The sequence below is a fragment of the Cynocephalus volans genome, chromosome 4, assembly GCF_027409185.1.
Source record: "Cynocephalus volans isolate mCynVol1 chromosome 4, mCynVol1.pri, whole genome shotgun sequence".
Lineage (NCBI taxonomy): Eukaryota > Metazoa > Chordata > Mammalia > Dermoptera > Cynocephalidae > Cynocephalus > Cynocephalus volans.
The window spans coordinates 14144246-14163225 of NC_084463.1; the positions used below are offsets into that span (position 1 = coordinate 14144246).

Consider the following 18980-nt stretch of genomic DNA (forward strand, 5'->3'; position numbering starts at 1 on the left):
CTGGAGTTCCTGCTCCATCCTCTGGCACCCAGAGCAAAGGTCCTTTGTCCTGGGAGGAGGAAAGCCCTGCTCTCAGGTAAAGCCACCAGAGGAAAGGAGGAGAAGGAAGCTCACCATCAAGGGTGTTCTTACTATTAAATGTATTAATACACATCAACACACTCCCTGAAATTATGTGAAAGATCCAGATGGATCAGCACACATGCACCATCATAGAAACAAGGTGTTCTCCCGTTAGGAAAGCTAAACTGGGAAGTGGAAAAGAGAAAAGCAGCCCAGAGCCCTTTCCTGCAAGGCACAGAGGACAGACTGGCAGCCCAGTTCAGAATTGGGGACAGGGACGTAGGACACTCAACAGGGAGGGTGTCCAATGGACTCTTAGGGACAGGGATGCCATTCTGTGACCTATGGCATCTGATCTCTCAAAAAGCCTTCAGGAAGGTCTGTAAGATACGCGCAGGTCTATGTGAGGGCAGAATTTTGTAAAAATCTGGAAGGGGGTTGAGGCCACATTTGGTCAGCATCAGGGAAGAGACAGAGAAACATCCCTGAAACACAAAGAGCAAGGATCTGGCAGAGTGGGGGAGCCAGAGCCAGACACCACTGTGAGAACACAGGCCTTCCTGGCAACGAGCAGACATCTCGGGAGGGACACGGGACATTTCCAGGGATGTGTAATTAAGACTGCAGCCAATTTTTGTAGCTCTTAAGGGGCAGAGGCCATTCTATTACTATCTGGGTTACAGGTAACTATTATTATTCTTATTTTAGAAATGAGGAAGTTGAGAAATTTCAGTAAAGGGCCCAGAGCTATGAAAAGCCAGTGCACACAAGGAACCAAAACCATGAGATGACTGATGAAAAACTGATCCCAGGTGGTACTGGTAGAAACGGCATGTGCAGACCAAGCAGGGGACGGTAGTGTCACTGTACCCTCTGTTCATATCATCTATGTACAAAGTGAGTAGGGCACTCACTTTGGGATTGGGTTTTGAGAAAGACCTTGACAAACTGAGGCATGTCCAGAGGTGGCACCCGGGCTGAGATCGGATCAGATGACATCACAGAAGGGATTGCTGCAGAAATGGGGTTGCTCAGCCAGCAGAAGGGGACACTGGCATGAGGTGACAGCATACAGGAGAGGATGAGAACTGTTCTCAAGCAACTGAAGAGTACAGTGGGAAAGCAGGAAACTTCTTCTGTGCACGTTCAGGGGTGGGGAGCCGGTAGGAGGAGGAACTAAGGGTGGAATTTCATGACACCAGATTTTATTTTTATTTTATTTTATTATTTTTTCTTTTAAAAGATGACCGGTAAGGGGATCTTAACCCTTGACTTGGTGCTGTCAGCACCATGCTCTCCCAAGTGAGCTCACCGGCCATCCCTATATAGGATCCGAACCCGTGGACTTGGTGTTATCAGCTCCACACTCTCCTGAGTGAGCCACGGGCTGGCCCTATGACACCAGATTTTAGCTCCATATAAAAAAGGACCTTCATAAAAGGGGAACTTCCTAAAAAAGCAGAAGCAGCAGCTACTTTGTGAGGTACCCAGACTCAAATATGAATTTTGAGGTTTCAAAACTACTTCATATCTAATCTTCTCAGCACATACTTGAAAATTAAAAAAACTATAAAACGGAAACCAGAAATCATTCCTAATCGTACTACCCAGAGATAAGCACGACAGTCACTAATAGTCTTCAAGTATTTCTTTCAAGATAGCCACCTATGAGGTGTATACATTGTGTAGGTATTTTTTAACCAACTGCAATTTTACTATATATATAACATTATTTTTCCATTTCACATCATGATCTTTTTCTCATGTAGTTGAAAATATATTAAAAATATTTCATTGTATTATTTAATCATTTCCCTATGACTGGATATTTAAGAGTTTTGATTTTTCAATATCGTAAATAGCACTGCAGTTAACAGTATTCTTTTTTTTTTTTTTTAATTTTATTTTGTCGATATACATTGTGGCTGATTATTGCTCCCCATCACCAAAACCTCCCTCCCTTCTCCCTCCCCCCCTCCCCCCTAACAATGTCCTTTCTGTTTGCTTGTCATATCAACTTCAAGTAATTGTGGTTGTTATATCTTCTCCACCCCCCCCCCGGTTTGTGTGTGTGTGTGTGTGTGTGTGTGTGTGTGCGCGCGTGTGCGTGTGAATTTATATATTAATTTTTAGCTCCCACCAATAAGTGAGAACATGTGGTATTTCTCTTTCTGTGCCTGACTTGTTTCACTTAATATAATTCTCTCAAGGTCCATCCATGTTGTTGCAAATGGCAGTATTTCATTCGTTTTTATAGCTGAGTAGTATTCAATTGTGTAGATATACCACATTTTCCGTATCCACTCATCTGATGATGGACATTTGGGCTGGTTCCAGCTCTTGGCTATTGTAAAGAGTGCTGCGATGAACGTTGGGGAACAGGTATATTCGACTGATGATTTTCATTCCTCTGGGTATATTCCCAACAGTGGGATAGCTGGGTCGTATGGTAGATCTATCTGCAATTGTTTGAGGAACCTCCATACCATTTTCCATAGAGGCTGCACCATTTTGCAGTCCCACCAACAATGTATGAGAGTTCCTTTTTCTCCGCAACCTCGCCAGCATTTATCATTCAGAGTCTTTTGGATTTTAGCCATCCTAACTGGGGTTAGATAGTATCTCGATGTGGTTTTCAGCACCGCACTCTCCCGAGTGAGCCACGGGCCGGCCCTCGATGTGGTTTTGATTTGCATTTCCCAGATTCTGAGTGATGTTGAGCATTTTTTCATATGTCTGTTGGCCATTTGTATATCTTCCTTAGAGAAATGCCTACTTAGCTCTTTTGCCCATTTTTTAATTGGGTTGCTTGTTTTCTTCTTGTAAAGTTGTTTGAGTTCCTTATATATTCTGGATATTAATCCTTTGTCAGATGTATATTTTGCAAATATTTTCTCCCACTCTGTAACAGTATTCTTTATAGCCATCTTTGGTTATTTCTTAAGGATAGAGCCCTAAGGATATGGACATTTAGGGCTTCAGATACTTACTGCCAAATGGCTTTCCAGAAAGGCTGTACCAGTGTGTACTTGTATGGACAGTGTGCAAGCGTACCAACTATCCATACACTTGCCAACATCACCTCAAGGTTTCCCTAAAAAGAGTACTCCTCCATTCAAGACGAGCTTTGATACACTACTTTTCAGGAACATGTTTGCTATATGCCTACACAGGATAAACGAGGTACGATCTCTGTCCTGAGATACACAAACTGAACATGCACGCTAACTAATTATTTGTTCTTTGTACACTCTGCAGTACTTCCAGATCTTAGAGGATCTCAACACGAACCCACTCTGTTGAGAATGAGAAAGACTTCCTCATCCTCCTCGAGACCTAGGTCCCAGGTCCAGTCGAGGCCACAAATGGCATCTGTATAAAATACCCAGGGGACTGGGCTCCATGATTTCCAAGACCCCTTCTAATCCTAACAAACCAACTTTACCACCAGCATGTGCCACCTGGGAACTTGGATATGTAACAGGGAGAGGGAAAGAGAAGAGCAGGGCAGGGGAAATCATTATCTCAGAGAAAATTGGAATAAAACTGGGTGCTTCTAAGAGCCAAAGCAAGAAGGCAGCAGCTGTCCACCCCGCCCCACCCTCTGTCCAGGATACCCTTCTGTTCTCCAGGCCTCAAGGCAGGTCCCCGCCCCCAGGGGGGCTTGGGGGTGGGGGCAGGAGATCACATTTCTCTCTCAGGTTTCCCTGTTCGCTATGACCTCAACACCCAGGTTTCTCTTGTAATTTGAGCTGGAATTGGGAGTAGGCCTCTTAATGGGGGTAATTATCCAGCCTGGCCACCTATCCCAAATCATTTTCCCACCCAGCTGGGCTCTCGCAAGTCTGCAGGCCACTGACTCTGACTGCCCCTCAGGACAGGACAGAGGGCTGCCAGGACCCTCTTGGGCTCCCAGCCCTTCAAGAGAGTGGCAGAACGAGAAGGCCTCGCAGCCCCATAAATACTCTCGGTATTCTTAACTTTCAGTGGCCTCACGCTGGGTCTCCAGACTCTCATTAAACTGGGAAACAGATTACAGTGGGATCCCAAGGCAGATGCATTTCCTCCCCTCTCATATTTATACCACTTTTAATTGTTGTTATTTAACACTATTGAGCACCAACCCTGCCCAAGGTGGCCCAGGAAGAGGGGACAGGAAATAGGTCACCGAGGGCACAGATGAGATGTGGGCATTTGTCGCCTCCCCAGCTACACCAATGCACACTCCCCAGGATCAGTCCCTGAATCTACTTTCACCAGCAACCTCCTCTCTCCGCACTCCCAGTCCCCCCAACCCTCGAGTATCACAAAGCCCACCTCACCCCTCCTAGAACTTTGCATATTGTGTTGAAATGGTTTCTTTTCTAATGAAATATATCATGCATATAGAAAAGCATAAAAAGAATGTAAAAAGATCCATGTTTCTGTTGGCTATATTTTCTTCAGATCTTTTTTAGAAGAAACGTTTTAAGAGATAAGACATTCTGAAAACAGTTGTATCTCCCTGCACAAGCCCACTGCCTCCTCCTCAGAGGTAAGCACTACCCTGAATATGGTGTTTATCATTTCCATGCATGTTTTTATACTTTTGCTACATATGTATGTATCCAGAAACAATACAGAATTCTGTTTTGCGTGTTTTCAAACTTCACACAAATGGTACCATAATGTATGCATCCTTCTGCGATTTGCCGTTTTCCATCCAACATGTTTTTATGACGTGTCCACACTGATTTGTAAAGCTCTGGTTCATGCCTTTCCCCTGCAGCATAGTATTTCATTGCATGAATATAGCAGGTTTAATTTATCCAGATTGGTTTCTGGTTTTTTGCTATCACAAACATGGCTGTTGTAGCTATTCCTGTCCATGTCGCTTTGTGCACATCTGGGAAAGTTTAGGGAATATCCATGTTGGAGCTCTTCTCTTGCCTGTCTCCCTGCAGGGCACACACATGTCACCACAGCCCTGGTGCCCAGAGTGATGTGGGGCATGTAGGCTCAGTCAAGTTTGTTAAATTGGGCTGTTAATCTGTTCCAGCCCCTTTGTGTGCAGATGAGGACACTGCCATCCAGAGAGAAGTCATAATGTGATTTAATGCCAGAGCTGGAACTAGAGAAGCCATGCCCCTTCCCACTTTTCTAGCCCTACCCCTACCACATTCTGGGAGAGCTGGTGACTATTAGAAAAATGCCCCAAAGGAGAGAGAGAAGAGGCAGAGGGGGTGTAAAGAGGTCACACCCGGCCTCCAGAGTGAGGTCTCACATCTGGACACTCATCCAATAAGGTGAAGCCTCACCCATGGACCAGACCCTCAGGAAGACGACTCAAGACTGATCACCCAGCCTCCAGAGGCGGCCCTACACGTGGACACTCACCTTCCAGAGGAGGTTTCACACCTGGACATTCACCTTGCAGAAGAGACCTCACACCTGGACACCTAGCCTCCAGATGAGGCCTCACACCTGGGCACTCAACTTCCAGATAAGGCTTCACACCTGGGCACTCACGTTCCAGAGGAGGCTTCATACCTGGACACCCAGCCCCCAGATGAGGTCTCACATCTGGACACTCAACTTCCAGAGGAGGCCTCACACCTGAACATGCAGCCTCCAGTAAGGCCTCACACCTAGATATCCAGCCTCCAGATGAGGCCTGACACCTGGACATTCAACTTCCAGATGAGACTTCACACCCAGACACTCACCTTCCAGAGTAAGCCTAAGTCTCCAGATGAGGCCTGACATCCAGACATTCAACTTCCAGCAGAAACCTCACACCTGGACATGCTCAGACTAAGGCCTCAGATCTGGACACCCAGCCCCCAAATTGAGGCCTGCTATTGGTAGTCTTCCCTTCTTCCTCCTGCAGATAGTCCAGTCCAGTGGAAGACCCTGGTGCCAAGAACTGAGAGACCCAGATGTTATGGCCTAAAGATGAAGCGTGGGCTCTGGTGCTGGATGGCTTGGGAATGAATCCCACTCTACTTCTTACTAGCTGTGTGACCTTGGGCGAGTTACTTCACCTCTCTGTGTTTTATTTGTTTCATCTTTAAAGTGGGGATGATAACAATTCCACCGACCTTATAATGATATTGAGAAAACTAAAAGAATCAGTTTATATAAAGCTATTAATTCATAAAATGCCTAGCAAGTGCTGTATACTTTATTATCCCCCATACAAACTCCACACCACAACTAGTACAGCATCAACACACTCCACAAAGCACAAACTCATGTCCCACTCTGATGCTACTATTTGGCCTTGAGCAAGGCATTTGCCCGAGCCTCAGTTTCCTCATCTGAGAATGGAGATGATACCACTTGTCACAAGTATAAAGTGAGATCAGACAACCCAAAAGGGCCTTCACAACGTAAGCTCATAAAACTGACATGGAGTAGTAGTCCTATCATGGTTTTATTTATCCATTTCTGGTCTGCTGGTCAGGGCAAGTATTTTCCCATTCATCATGGGCTACAGACCATGAGGAAACAGACAAGACACCCCATCTTTAAAACATTAGTTTGCATCTGTGACAGTGTCTGGCCCACGGTCCAGAAGCTGAACAAATGGTGCCCCTATTGCCCGCCCCCACTGTCACAATTTTATCTTCTCCCAAGTCTAGAAGGCACTGGAGAGGTAGCAGAGTAAAGTCACTGAAACTCTCTGAGCCTCCATTTGCTCATCTGTAAATGGGGATAATTGTTTCCACGCTATGCAGAATCATTATGAAAATCAAATATATATGAGACTGTGCTGTGAACTGTAAAAGCACAATACAAATTTATTACTATTACTATAAAAAGAAAGAGACTATTTAGTTTGTCTTAGATTCTCATATTGCTTAAACTCTGAGTATGACACTGTAAGACCCTGGTATCATTATTTGTTAAAGCCTCCTATGAGATTCCAGTGAGCTCCGACATTTGCCTTGCTGGCGCCCCCCTGGGTTATGGGACAGCAGCCCAGGGAAGGGGACAGGAGTAAGATGGGAATAGGGGGTATATGGGAATAGGGCCCACCTGCCTAAGGATGCCCAGTGAGAACCTCTGGGAAATTCAATGCACTCTAGGAGGCTGAGGCCAGGGATGATCTCTACTTTTCTGGAAACATCCTTGATCATTGAAGACCAAATCCTAAAAGTCCTTCTAGACCATTCCCTGCTCAAAATCTTCAGTGGCTTCCCATTGCCCTTTATTACATACAACTCATGCAGCATCAATTATACTCTACCTTTAATGTATCCTGAGCACCAGCCAAAGCAGGCTATTCCCCAAGAGCAAGACATTGTTCTCAGCTCTTAGGGCCTCCTTTACCTGGAACCCAGCAGCCCACTGGAATCATGTAGGAGTCTTTAATAAATGCAGATGCCTGGGTCTTACTTGATTTGAGTGCTCTGGGGTTGGGCCTGGACATCGGTGTTTTTTAAAAGCTCCCCAGGTGGTTCTAAAGTTGAGAGCTGACAGGTCTAGAACATGCTCCCCTGCAGGAGCTCAGACTGCCAAAGTGATCCATTCTCCAGGACCCATGGGAAGTATCACTTCTTACAGGGTGCTTTCTCTAATCATAGAAATGGGTCTCCCTTACCTCTGAGCCCCAGAGAACTTGATACCTCTCCTGCACTCTCATCACCCTCCACCTCGTGTTGGGACCACCTGCGTCCCAAGCTCCTCTTGTGTGCTAGACAGCAAACCCCTCAAAGGCAGGCATAGTGTCCCCCCATATTCCATGCCTCTGCCCACCTTTCCTACACCTAATAGGCCTCATTAAACAGCGATTGATCCAAGGCTGTCCCTAAAATTCAAACACCTAGTCCACCCTCACTTCTCCCCCAAAAATAGAGGGGGAGAGGGGGATGGGGAGCTGCCCTTTGTTCAGAGAAAAAGCCAAGACCTGAGCATTACCACCCCTGCTCACCCAGACACACTCCTGAGCTAGATGCTCTGGGGTGATGCCCTTTCTCCTAGATAGCTGGCCAAGGTGTCTCTCTTGGGGCTCTGCTCTGGGGCCTTTCTGGAGGTCTACACAGGTGATTCTCTCCCTCCCTTCCATGGGTAAAAAATTGTGAGTCTATGTGTGAGTATGTGATTACATATATGTACATATTCAATATGTACAAATGATATCATGCATACTATTTACACACGTGCACATATATATTTTTTTTAGTTAAAATGAGTTTCTTCGGTGTGTGAGAAGAGGAATTTCTCCAGATCCCTTGAGATTCTCAAGCAACGACACTTGGGAATCGCTGTCTACATAACACAGCATCTTGTGCACAGTAAGTGCTCAAAAAACATTTGCTAAATTAAATAATGAACTAAAAATTCAATCAACTGATTGTTGCTTATGCCAACATAGCCATTTAGATAGATTTGAGGGATGAAATCCACGTAAGACACGGTATCGCACAGCTATGGTCTGGTAGAACCAGCAGATGTGAGTTGGTGCCCCTTCCCAGGCATGAGCCCTGAGGGGTACAACTGCATCCCATCAGGCTTTGCAAACTGGCTTCCCGAGGCCTGTGTGGGTAACGGGAGACTCTGGAACTTTCTAGATACAGGCTCCTTTCCTTTCTGTGTCCCATTCTGTGGGCCGGTGAAGAGGGACCCCAGCTGCATGATCTCAGAAGAGATTCCTTTGCTTCACAAAGTCTCAGAGAGCCCACAAGACCTCCACATGGGATGAAACAAACCCCACACCTGGCTGGCACCAGTGCCCAAGCAGAAGCTGAACCCGGGACCCCAGACTCCATTCCTGCCCCAACTGCCACCTCACTGCCACTGACTTCCACAGGCTTCCTTCTCCCACCCAGTTGTCTGCATCTCAACTGACCTTCCTAGATTCTGGCAGATTCCGTGCCCCTGAGCATTCAGACATACTTAGAGCCCCAAATTGCTCTGACCCTGAAGTGGAGGGGAGGAGTCTTTAGATATGAGAGGAAAGCACCTCCAACTTAGAGGCTTTTGTCCGAGCCACGGGGCCCCTCCTGCCCTCCTAGTGGAATGCTCTGGGCTGTGCATAGTTCCACCTGACCTGGCATTCCACTGTGAAAGGCAGGTTTGACAGCCAACAGAAGCCCATGCCTAAGTTCTGGACGTTTCTGCACACAGCAAGAGGACAGGTAGGCCACAAAAGCCAGGAGCGCAATGTTAGGCCTTGGGCTTAGGCCTTGTGGGGTAACACTGAGGGCTTCCCTGCCTCTGCCCTGCCATGAGGGTTGGTCTCATTACCATCCTGCCCTCACGCCCTCAGCCCTGAAGGCCACGGGACCCCCTGTGTAAGGACAGCAGTGTCCACCCTCCTAAATACTCACACCTGTATGCTCACACCTAAGTGCACACTCCTCACAGGGACCTTCCATGCCGAAGGGAGAAGATGGCTAACCCGACCCTGCGCCAGTTTGTGGGCATGTGTCTGCACAGCACTAGGAAAAATTGAACAAACTGAATATAGAGAATTGATATGTAATAGAAAAGTATGTAATATAGGTGGAAAATATATTTCTCTATATAGAAAAAAGCAAATGATTTCTAATCCTCATGACTGAGCAAAGTGACACTCAGAGAAGTTAAAGGACTTGCCCAGCTCTGCAGGGCATAGAAGGATGTGAACGCAAGTCTCTCCGAGGCCGGAGCCCACACTCTTACTTTGCTGCAGAGCCTTGCTCTGTCCTAAAAGAGGCTCCAAGCCCTCCCTGCTTATTTGGGGCAAAACAGGAATAAACTTGATTCTAGCAGCCCTAGAACCAAGTAAAACCACACCCTTCCCTGCATTTTAACTCATCCCAATTAAAACCTAATCCAAAGCATCAGTCATCCTTCTGGTTAAACCTTCCTCTAGGCATTCAACAAACATTGTCTGAGTGCCCACTACATGCTAGTGCACATGAGGCTGCGGCATTTCGGATGCAGACCACCTGCTCACCACCCCCCAGCGCAGGCCTCTGCTCTGAACCACAGCCCTGTCTCCAGTGGCTCTGGTTCTGGTGGCAATGTCTCACTGATATGCAACCGAGTTCAAGATCATGGGCTTGGCAGGAAGTGCCATCTATACATAGCTCCTCCATTCTGTAAGCACCGTTGGCTTCTTCTGAATAAATGCCACCCTACATTAAATGCCAGAATTCGGCGAGGAATACTGCATGTTTGCAATGAGATTGAGAACTAAAGGCAAGATTGATTCTGATGTGAACACCAGCCAAGCAAATGGGTTTTTGAAAACCCTATAATTTCCCTGCAACCCTTGACTTCACTAAACACACATTTTTAGACTACAGCACAGTTAGGTAGGCATTAAACAAAAATGAGGTAGTCTAATGATGATTTATGTGTAGGATAACCTTCTATAAAGAATCCCACTCTGATTTCAGGGTAACTTACAGAGGTGCCAACTTAACCAAACAATGCTGCTTGCTCAGTGTCCACTGCTGCGGCGTGATCCTGGGGCAGGGCGTTTGCCTGCAATTGTCTTAAATCTGCTGAAATTCACCCAGTGGGTTCTCTGGAAATGCAGCGCCTGCCATGAACTAAATGGAAAAGCAAAACACGACACATGCACACACCGCCAGAGGCACCTGTGAACACGAGACATTTCTGCTTGACTGAGGAGCACGGCTGATGGTTCTGGAACCAACCAACTGGAGTCCAACGGCAAAGCAGCCCACCTGCCGGAATATTGGAAGGAGTCCTGCAGAGCTGCAGGCACGTACCGCAGGTAGGTCCTCAGAAGAGGACCCAGAAGAGCTGCAGGCACGTACCGCAGAAGAGCTCCTGGGGTGCAGGCATCAAAACTAGAGTTCTGGTGTACCCTTCCCTGGCCGTGTGACCTTGGGCAGACCCCTCCTTCCCCCCAAGTCTTGGTTTCCTGTTAAATGAGACTGTTAAATCTGTGTCTCCTGAAGATGTGGTTGGGAGGATTCAATATGGTGAGGCCAGTGAACAGGCATTACAATCCAGACAGCAAATGAAAGGTGATGTAGGCCTCAGGGCACAGACTGAGAGGTGGCCCGAGTCATCTCTATGAGCTGAAATCAAACTGCCCTGGGCTCAGATCCTGCCCTACCACTTCCTACTCTATGGCCTTGGGCAGGTGACTGACCTCTCTGTGCCTCAGGCCTCTCACCTGCAAAATGGGGATCATGATAACACCTACTACACAGGACACTTGTGAAGATTAAATGAAATGACAGAGAAAAGCACTTATCACATAAGAGCTCAAAAACTGATCACTCATTTTCTTACTACCATTATTATCATTATGATTATCATTTCAATTTAGGCCATCTGACTAGGGAGATAATTCCTTTGCTGCTTCTGAGTGCTTCCTTGTAATCTCTAACCTGCAAAGGGTATTTAACAGCTTTAGAAGGTAGGATTTTTCTCTCCACACTTTGAGGAAGAATGTAAAACTGTCTGAGTCTGGTGCCCCCTTCACCAACAAAACAAACAGCAGCAGCAAAATTAAGGATCATCTGCCTTTTCATTTCTATAACTGCCTTGGTGAGGGAAATGGAAATTGTTAAGAGTCTCTAGACCAGCCCTAGGCTGGAGTCACTGTTACAAGAAAGAACTTGGGGTTTGGGGGCAAAAGCTCTAAGCCCAGGCCTTGCCACTTGGAAGCTGTGTGACCTCGAGCACATTGCTTGGCCTCTCTGAATCTCATTCCCTTTATACCTAAGAATGGGGGTGACATGCTTTGCTCATTGGGTTATGAGGCACATTAAATGAGATGACATGCAGGTGATTAGAACCAGGCCGTCTACAGAGCTGCTCTTTAGTATGCTGGTACCAAAACACATGCCTTCATTCCTTCCCTCAACATAAAATTTTTATCAGGTACCATGCAAGGCACTAGTGAATACAGAGATTAATAGTACTCCGTTCCAGTCATTCTCCCTCATTCTGCCCAGATATTATCATAGAATATTTGAGTTAAAAACACTGTAGTGGCATCTATCTCAGCCCAGTCCCTTGTAGCTTTCTCAAGATCACATTTAGGGGGAGCCGTTCTCCAACTATGATCCCAGTAGCAGCATTCCTCTGGCTGCCTGCGCCCCCCAGCTTACCCATGTTCCACCTCAGGCCCAGCACCCAGAAAGGATAGCAGGGGTGGGAAGGGTGAGAGATGATGTCTCAGGAGAAGACAGGGTGAAGTGCATGGGCCCTGGGGTGACAACCCTAGGAAGCTGAGTGGGCCATTTCCCTGATGCATTTAAGCCACTTCGTCCCCATCTGAGTATTTGAGTCTCCCTAGACGCCTGATTTCCATTTCAAGGATTCTATGTGCAATAGCTTCTCTTGTCCCCATTTTACAGATGAATAAGCCGGGGCTTTGAAAGTAACTTGCTCAAGGTCACCGATTAAGACTAGCCAACTCCATAGCCTGTCTTCTTTCCACCAAATCTTACTACATCTTCTGTGAGCTATCTGCTCGTAACCCAGCTTTCTGTTGGGTTGTCTTTTTCTTATTGATTTGCAGTAGTTTTACAAAATATTCTGTATATTAATTCTTTGTGAAACAATATAGTGCAGCTCGTGGGAGCACATAGAACGGAGCCTGAATGCATAAGTTTAAAGTGTGGCTCTACCACTTACTAACGTTAAACACTGTACTTAGCTTCTTTGTGCCTCAGCTTGCTCATCTGAAAAATGGAAGAATAATAGTCCCCTCATCTCAGATTGCCCTTAAGACCAAATGAGCGAAACATGGTAAAATGCTCAGAACAGAGCCGGGCAACTTAGGAAGTGTCCCGTAAATATTAGTCATTATTATCATGTTGTTCCTGATGTTTCTTCCCTAGAACTGGATAGGACCTTCTTGAGTTAAATGGCCTGGGCATCTTTGCAGACTTCTCTCTCCACACGTCTTACCCTCCAGCCATGTCCTCAGATCACCCCATCCTCTCCTTGCCTGCTTGCCTTTGCCCATGCTGTCACCTCGACCCAAATGTTCTCTCTGCCTTGTGGGCCTGGTAACGTATCCCAGGACCTGACTTCAGGCCCTCTGCCTTCAGGATGTCTTCCTGGGCTGCTGCTTTCAGAAAGAATCTCAACCTCTATTGTGTCATCTTCTTCATGGCAACATACTATAGCACCTAGATAGGGACCCCCAAAGGGAAGGAACAGATCACGGTCAGCCTGGACTCCTCTGCAAGACCTGGCACTGTGCCGGGAACCCAGCAGGGGCCCAACCCCATTGGATGAATTGCCTTGAGCCCGTCACGTGTTTGACGTTAGCCCAGGCTGACCAGCCCAGCCCCTTTTCTCCATGGCCCTAAATAGCTGAGAGCTGAGATCCCCAAGTCCGCCTCTAAATAGCAGAGTATCACAAGAGGAGCTCACAGAAGCAACTCCGCATCATGGAGATGAAGGACTACGAAGCTTAAATCCTGGTAACACCACCAATTTGCTGTGTGACCTTAGGCACAGCTCCCGACTTCTCCCTTCCATGTGACAGTCCAGTCGGAGAGAGACTCATTCTGCCACTATCACTGGTCATCTCCTATGAGCACTGGAGGGGACAGGGGTCTGAATAAAATATGGATCCTGCCCCTGATGATTACACATTCCCATAGTGGGGATAATACAGATTTTTAAATATTGTAGGACAAAACAGGATTAGTGTCTTGAGTGAGGAACTGATAAAGTTCAGAGGGAGTTCAGAAAAGGATCCCCTGGAAGGAGGTTTATCTGGGTGATTCTTAAATCCATTCTTTGCAGAAATCACGAAAGACATCATGGAAAAAGTGGTATGTGGATCAGACTTTGAAAGATGTGTAGGCTTTAGCATGACAAAGAAGGGAGAAATTCTGGTAGTAAAAGAAAAATGTAGCACGGGTAGTTAAAATCACATGCCCTGAGAGCAAGCAGGAGAGAAGAGAAAAGATGGCGTGAGAGAGCATTGCTCTGGGTCTGGGTTTCCCCGTCAGTCAATGAAGAGGCTGGACTACCTGACCTCCAGGGCCCTTTCCAGTTCTGACAGTCTGTGATTCAAATATTTGTGGCCTACATGTGGTCCAAACTTGTTTCTAGGCACCACCTTGTCACTCTCTTGTCTGTGCCCATCACCTATCCAAGTTGGTATAAACTTATGAGATTCAAAATAACCTTTGTATCAGCCCAAGCAAAATGTAATTAAGTGGAATCTGCATTCCAAAGCCAAACCAAGATCATATTTGTTTATTGTATTGAGATTATCCATCCCTATCCATGAGAGCTGACAACATGAGCTGAATCCTAAATTCCCAGATTGGGACCGTCTTTGTGTGTCCCTCTGGGCCAAAAACAGACCCAGTGCCTGATAAAGCCTTCTTGTTAGAATGGTTGTTTTGTTCACTGTTCTTTCAGCTGGAGATCGTTGCCCTTCAGAAAAGCCAGTGCCTCTGGTCACTGCACACAGCCAGAGGTCAGCACAAGGGGTAGTGACACATTTGTGTTCCCAGGCAAGTGCAGGAGACAGGGATGGGCCCCCACTCCTATGTCAAAACCTGAGGTCAGCCGATTCCTAATGAGGAGCCCGCTCTGGAGAGGCAGCAGGAAGGAGAGAGACTCAGAGGACCAGCTCAAATCAAGGCCACATCCCTTACTAGCTGTGTGGTCTTGAGAAACTTGCTCAACTTCCCTGGGCCTCAAAATCCTCATTTATAAAACTAGAAAACAAAACCAAAAATGAAACAAAAAACATTATCTCTCTTAGAGGGTTATTGTGAGGATTAGAGATAATATATGTAAAATGCTTAACCCAAAAGAGGTCTCCATACATGATAAGTACTATCATGAATCTTGTTATTATTATTATTACTATTGTTCTGTGACAGTGCTATGCTGGTCCTGGGGACAAAAAGATGAAAAAGATATAGTTATACACCTACCTGCAGCAGGCAGAAAGAAATAGGGCCTATAATGCAAGACAGAAAGACGTAAGCGCACCAGGAATGAAACCAGAGGAGCAGTAATGTCTGCCCAGCAGGCTTATGTCAGGCCACATGGAAGAGGTCACATGTGAACCAAGTTTAAAGGACAGAGGAGGGGGTCACTGCACACCAGGCAGGATGGAAAGAGGTATGAAACCCACTTGGCACCTTGGTACTCTGGCATCAGTTACTGGGAGGTGAAGAAAAGCTGGTCGGTCCACCTGCCTTGGCAAAGGTGGGCTGCAGCTGAGAGCACTGTCTGATGGGAATGCTCACACTGGGGGCCGTTCCAGACAGGACCCCTCAGGCCAGAGTCCTCCTTGCTGCATCTTCTCCCTTCCCCAACACAGGGTCCCCAACACACTCCCAGCCCGGCCAAGACATGGTGATAACCCAGCACCCCAGAGCCCATTTGCATGCACAAGGGGCTGATACAGGCTTGTCTTCCAGAGCAGCAGCAGACACATCTGGCCTGCATCTGAGTGGTGCCCAAACCTCCCTGCTGGGGCCACAACAGCCGGTCAGTATGCACACTGGGAAACTCCCACAAGGAGCCTACATCAATATAATCAGGTCTGGTGGCAATTAAAAGCTATTAGGAACAGGGCCGGATTTATCTTTATATCCAATAACATGCATTGTAATGGTGATCATGCAGATGGGAAATTAAACCACATCTTGGCTTCACTGGAGGCCTTAATTTCAATTTATGTTTGTGCTACAGCCCTTGGCCTCCTCACCCTCGCTCTGCCCACTCCAGAGAGACAGTTCACCCCAAGACCAAGTCCTTCTGGAGAGAAGTCAGGGGTGGGAGTCTGCCAGACCTAAGAGGAGAGGCTCTGTGCTCTATGCACACATCTTTAAATAGCAGGATTGAAGGAAGATGACCAGCATGAGGGAGGGGAAATTGGGGGGAGGCGAGTGGGGCCAGGTGTGGTGGGTGGCTTTGGAGAAAGGAAACTTCTCCCTACCCTGGGAAAAGCACAGCCAAGAAGCCATTAGAGTTGCCATCACCAGCTCCAGGACAGCCACACTAGCCAGGAAGCCTAACCTGTGAGCAAAGAAATACCCAACTCAAGGAGCTTGTTTAGGTCCCAAGTCTTTAATTATTCCCAGACTCCCTCAGGAAGAAGCAGTGGAGGGCCAGCTCCCATTCATAGGGACCTGCACCCACCCATGGGCACCTCCTCCCAGGGCACCTGCTCTCCTCAACGGGGATGCCTCCTGGGGCCCTGTTTGGCTCACATCAGCCTCCCATTCCCTCTCCTGCTTTCTAGTACCTGCTCCTGCCAGCCCTGTGGTGTGTGGAGAATCTGAGCCCAGCCCTTGCAGATCCAGAGATCAAAGGCAACACAGTTCCCCCTTCTCCAGAAGCCTACCCTGAAATGTCAGAGGGAAGTAACTCTGGCTCCTCCATGTTTCCTTAACCTTCAGGACAACTATTCATTAAATCTCCCCCTACCATGAGAAGCTACCATTCAGCCTCTCCAACTCAAAGTACACACACACACACACACACACACACACACACACAGAGCACACACACTGAGTATCGTGTGAATATGGATAGCAGACAATCCTATTTTTATAAAAAAAAATCAATAAACTACTTGCATTGTCCAAAATTAAAGCTTGCGACAAGTGGGCCCAAGCTCTGGTCACTTACCTCCAGAGCCTGGAGGCAAAACTCCACTCTCTCTGGCTCTCATGGATTCCTCTGGGAGCATGTTATTTGGATTTGTGAGCTTTGGGAAGGCTGTCCCTGCATCTGACACATAGCTGTAGAAGGATCTAGAATGATTATGGATGGGGCTGGAGGGCTGGGCGGGAGAAGAAAATTCTCCAAGGCCAAAGGAAAGAAAAGGGTTCTACAGAAGAAAAGTTTAATAATACAGCCCTGCAGATTAGCATCAAGGCCACTTCCCTGGTAATTGTGCCCTTTGGGGCCAGCAACCCAGCCTCAACATCAAAGACAGCCCTGAAGCACCAACTGCAAGGGTGCCTGGGGAAGCTCACTGCCTCCAGCTCTGGCACAGGAGCCAGTTAACCTTCCTTCTCTGCTGTCCGCTCTGGTTTTCTTACTACCCCACGGACACCGCGCTCATCCTTATTTCAATGGTTCTGTCCCTACTGTTTCCAGATTTCTTCAGAATTCTTACAACCATCCATTCATCTGTTCACTGGACGGTTAGTGAGCATTTACCCTGAGTGAGTGTGGAAGGAGCCAGGGACATGTGGATGAAAACAACCCAGTTCCCACCCTTGGGAAACTCAGGTTTGTGGGGAATGTGGAATTTGTTACATAGTAGAAACTCATACAACACAACAGAAAACAGCAAGTACAAAGAGGAGGATGTCTCTCCCAACTAATAATAGCTACAATACGGCCTCAGTATGTGTCAGACAGTACACATACAATAACTCATTCCATTCTTATTTGAACCCTATGAACCCATTTTACAGTTGGGGAAACTGAGGGGGTAAATTACTTGTCCAGCTAGTAAGCAATGGAGTGAGTTTCAAACCATAGGCAGTCTGGTCCTACATTCTAGGCTCTTAATCACTACACTAGACTTGGTTCCACAAAGCCTTCCCCACAAAAGTCAACATTGATTTTTTTTCCCCCTTACTGAGGCCAAAACCTTCATTGCCTACAGCACACATTTAATGCCTCCATTGTATCCAGAGTAACATTTTGTTGGATCATTTGTGTAAGTGGGAAAAGGCCTTTCTGTGTGGGTTAAGTGCACAGGCTGAAAAAAAACAGACCTGGGTTCAAGCCCCCACCCTCTTCTTAACAGACATGTGACCCAGAAGTTACTCTATTTCGTTGAGCCTCAGTTTCCTCTTCTGTAAAATGGAGGGGGCAGAAATACATTTAAGGACTTTTGCAAGGATAAAATGAGGTCATATATCAAAGTTTCTTAGCCCAGTGCCTGGCATATGGTAAGCACTCAAAAATTTTAATATGACAATTATTATTGTTATTTTAATGGGTAATGATTAGTCCATAAACTCAAGTGTATAAGAAATATTACATTTCTTTACCTTCTTTAAATCACCTTAAATCTGACTCTGCTAGATAGGCAGGAAATTGTCTCCATCTTTATTAGAGGGACTCCCCAGGGTCCCTCTGGTCCTCACCAGCTCATGGTCCCTGCCTGCATGATCCCTTTGGGTCTTGGGTTGCACGTCATGCCTCATTTGGACACAAGAATCTTGGCTTCAGTCCCGGGCCCTGTGGGCCCCCACACAGACACCTCATGGGGTCCACCCACTTTTCCAGCTGCATCCACTGGCAGTACAGTACCAGTCCTGCCCTGGCATGCTTTTGTCTCCTGTTTGTTCCTTGCCCTCACAGGCTCCCCTCCCAAGCAGAACACCCATCCTACCCTTTTCTATGGTTTCACAAAAGACAGGAAAGGCAGTTGTCTTCAAGTCACTTTGGATCCCTGTCCTGCTACAAGCTCTGAAGCCAGGGGATATAATGGTCTGGTCATCTGCTTGGAACAGAGAGAAGAAAAAAAGTACTGAGGCCCAAACACAAATTAATGTCTCAAAAAACTATCCTGCCATGTTAGTTGTCAATATTCCTAAGCATTGGTTCGTCTCCTAGCCATACACTGGAACCACCTAGGGAGTATTGGAAAATGCTGACGTCCAGATTCCACTCCTGAGAAATTCTGATTTAATTGATTTGAGGTTGGGCCCAAGCATTGGTGTTTTTAAAGAGCTCCCCAGGGATTTGAACGAGGAGCAGGATTAACCCCTTTCATGCACAGAAATCCCGTTTTCCCCAACTAACCTGTAAACCCTGAGGAACAAGAATCATTCATACAACCAGCTACAAGAACCTCATGCCTGGGGGGCACCCAGAGAACACCTGGTCAAGTTCCTCCATTTTACGGAAAGGAAAACAAAGGTCCTTGGTAGAGAAAGGAAGAAAAAGCAGCAGAAGCTCTACAATGTGCAGAAATGTAGGAGTAAGTGGTGGAAAATCCTGCA

General features: G+C 46.8%; 1 protein-coding gene across 1 annotated transcript in view; it reads right to left on the reverse strand.

Moving 5' to 3' along the window:
• Window positions 1-18980, reverse strand: part of DSCAML1 (DS cell adhesion molecule like 1) — a 340661-nt gene that overhangs the window by 300895 nt on the left and 20786 nt on the right. The gene's annotated exons all lie outside the window — the stretch shown is intronic.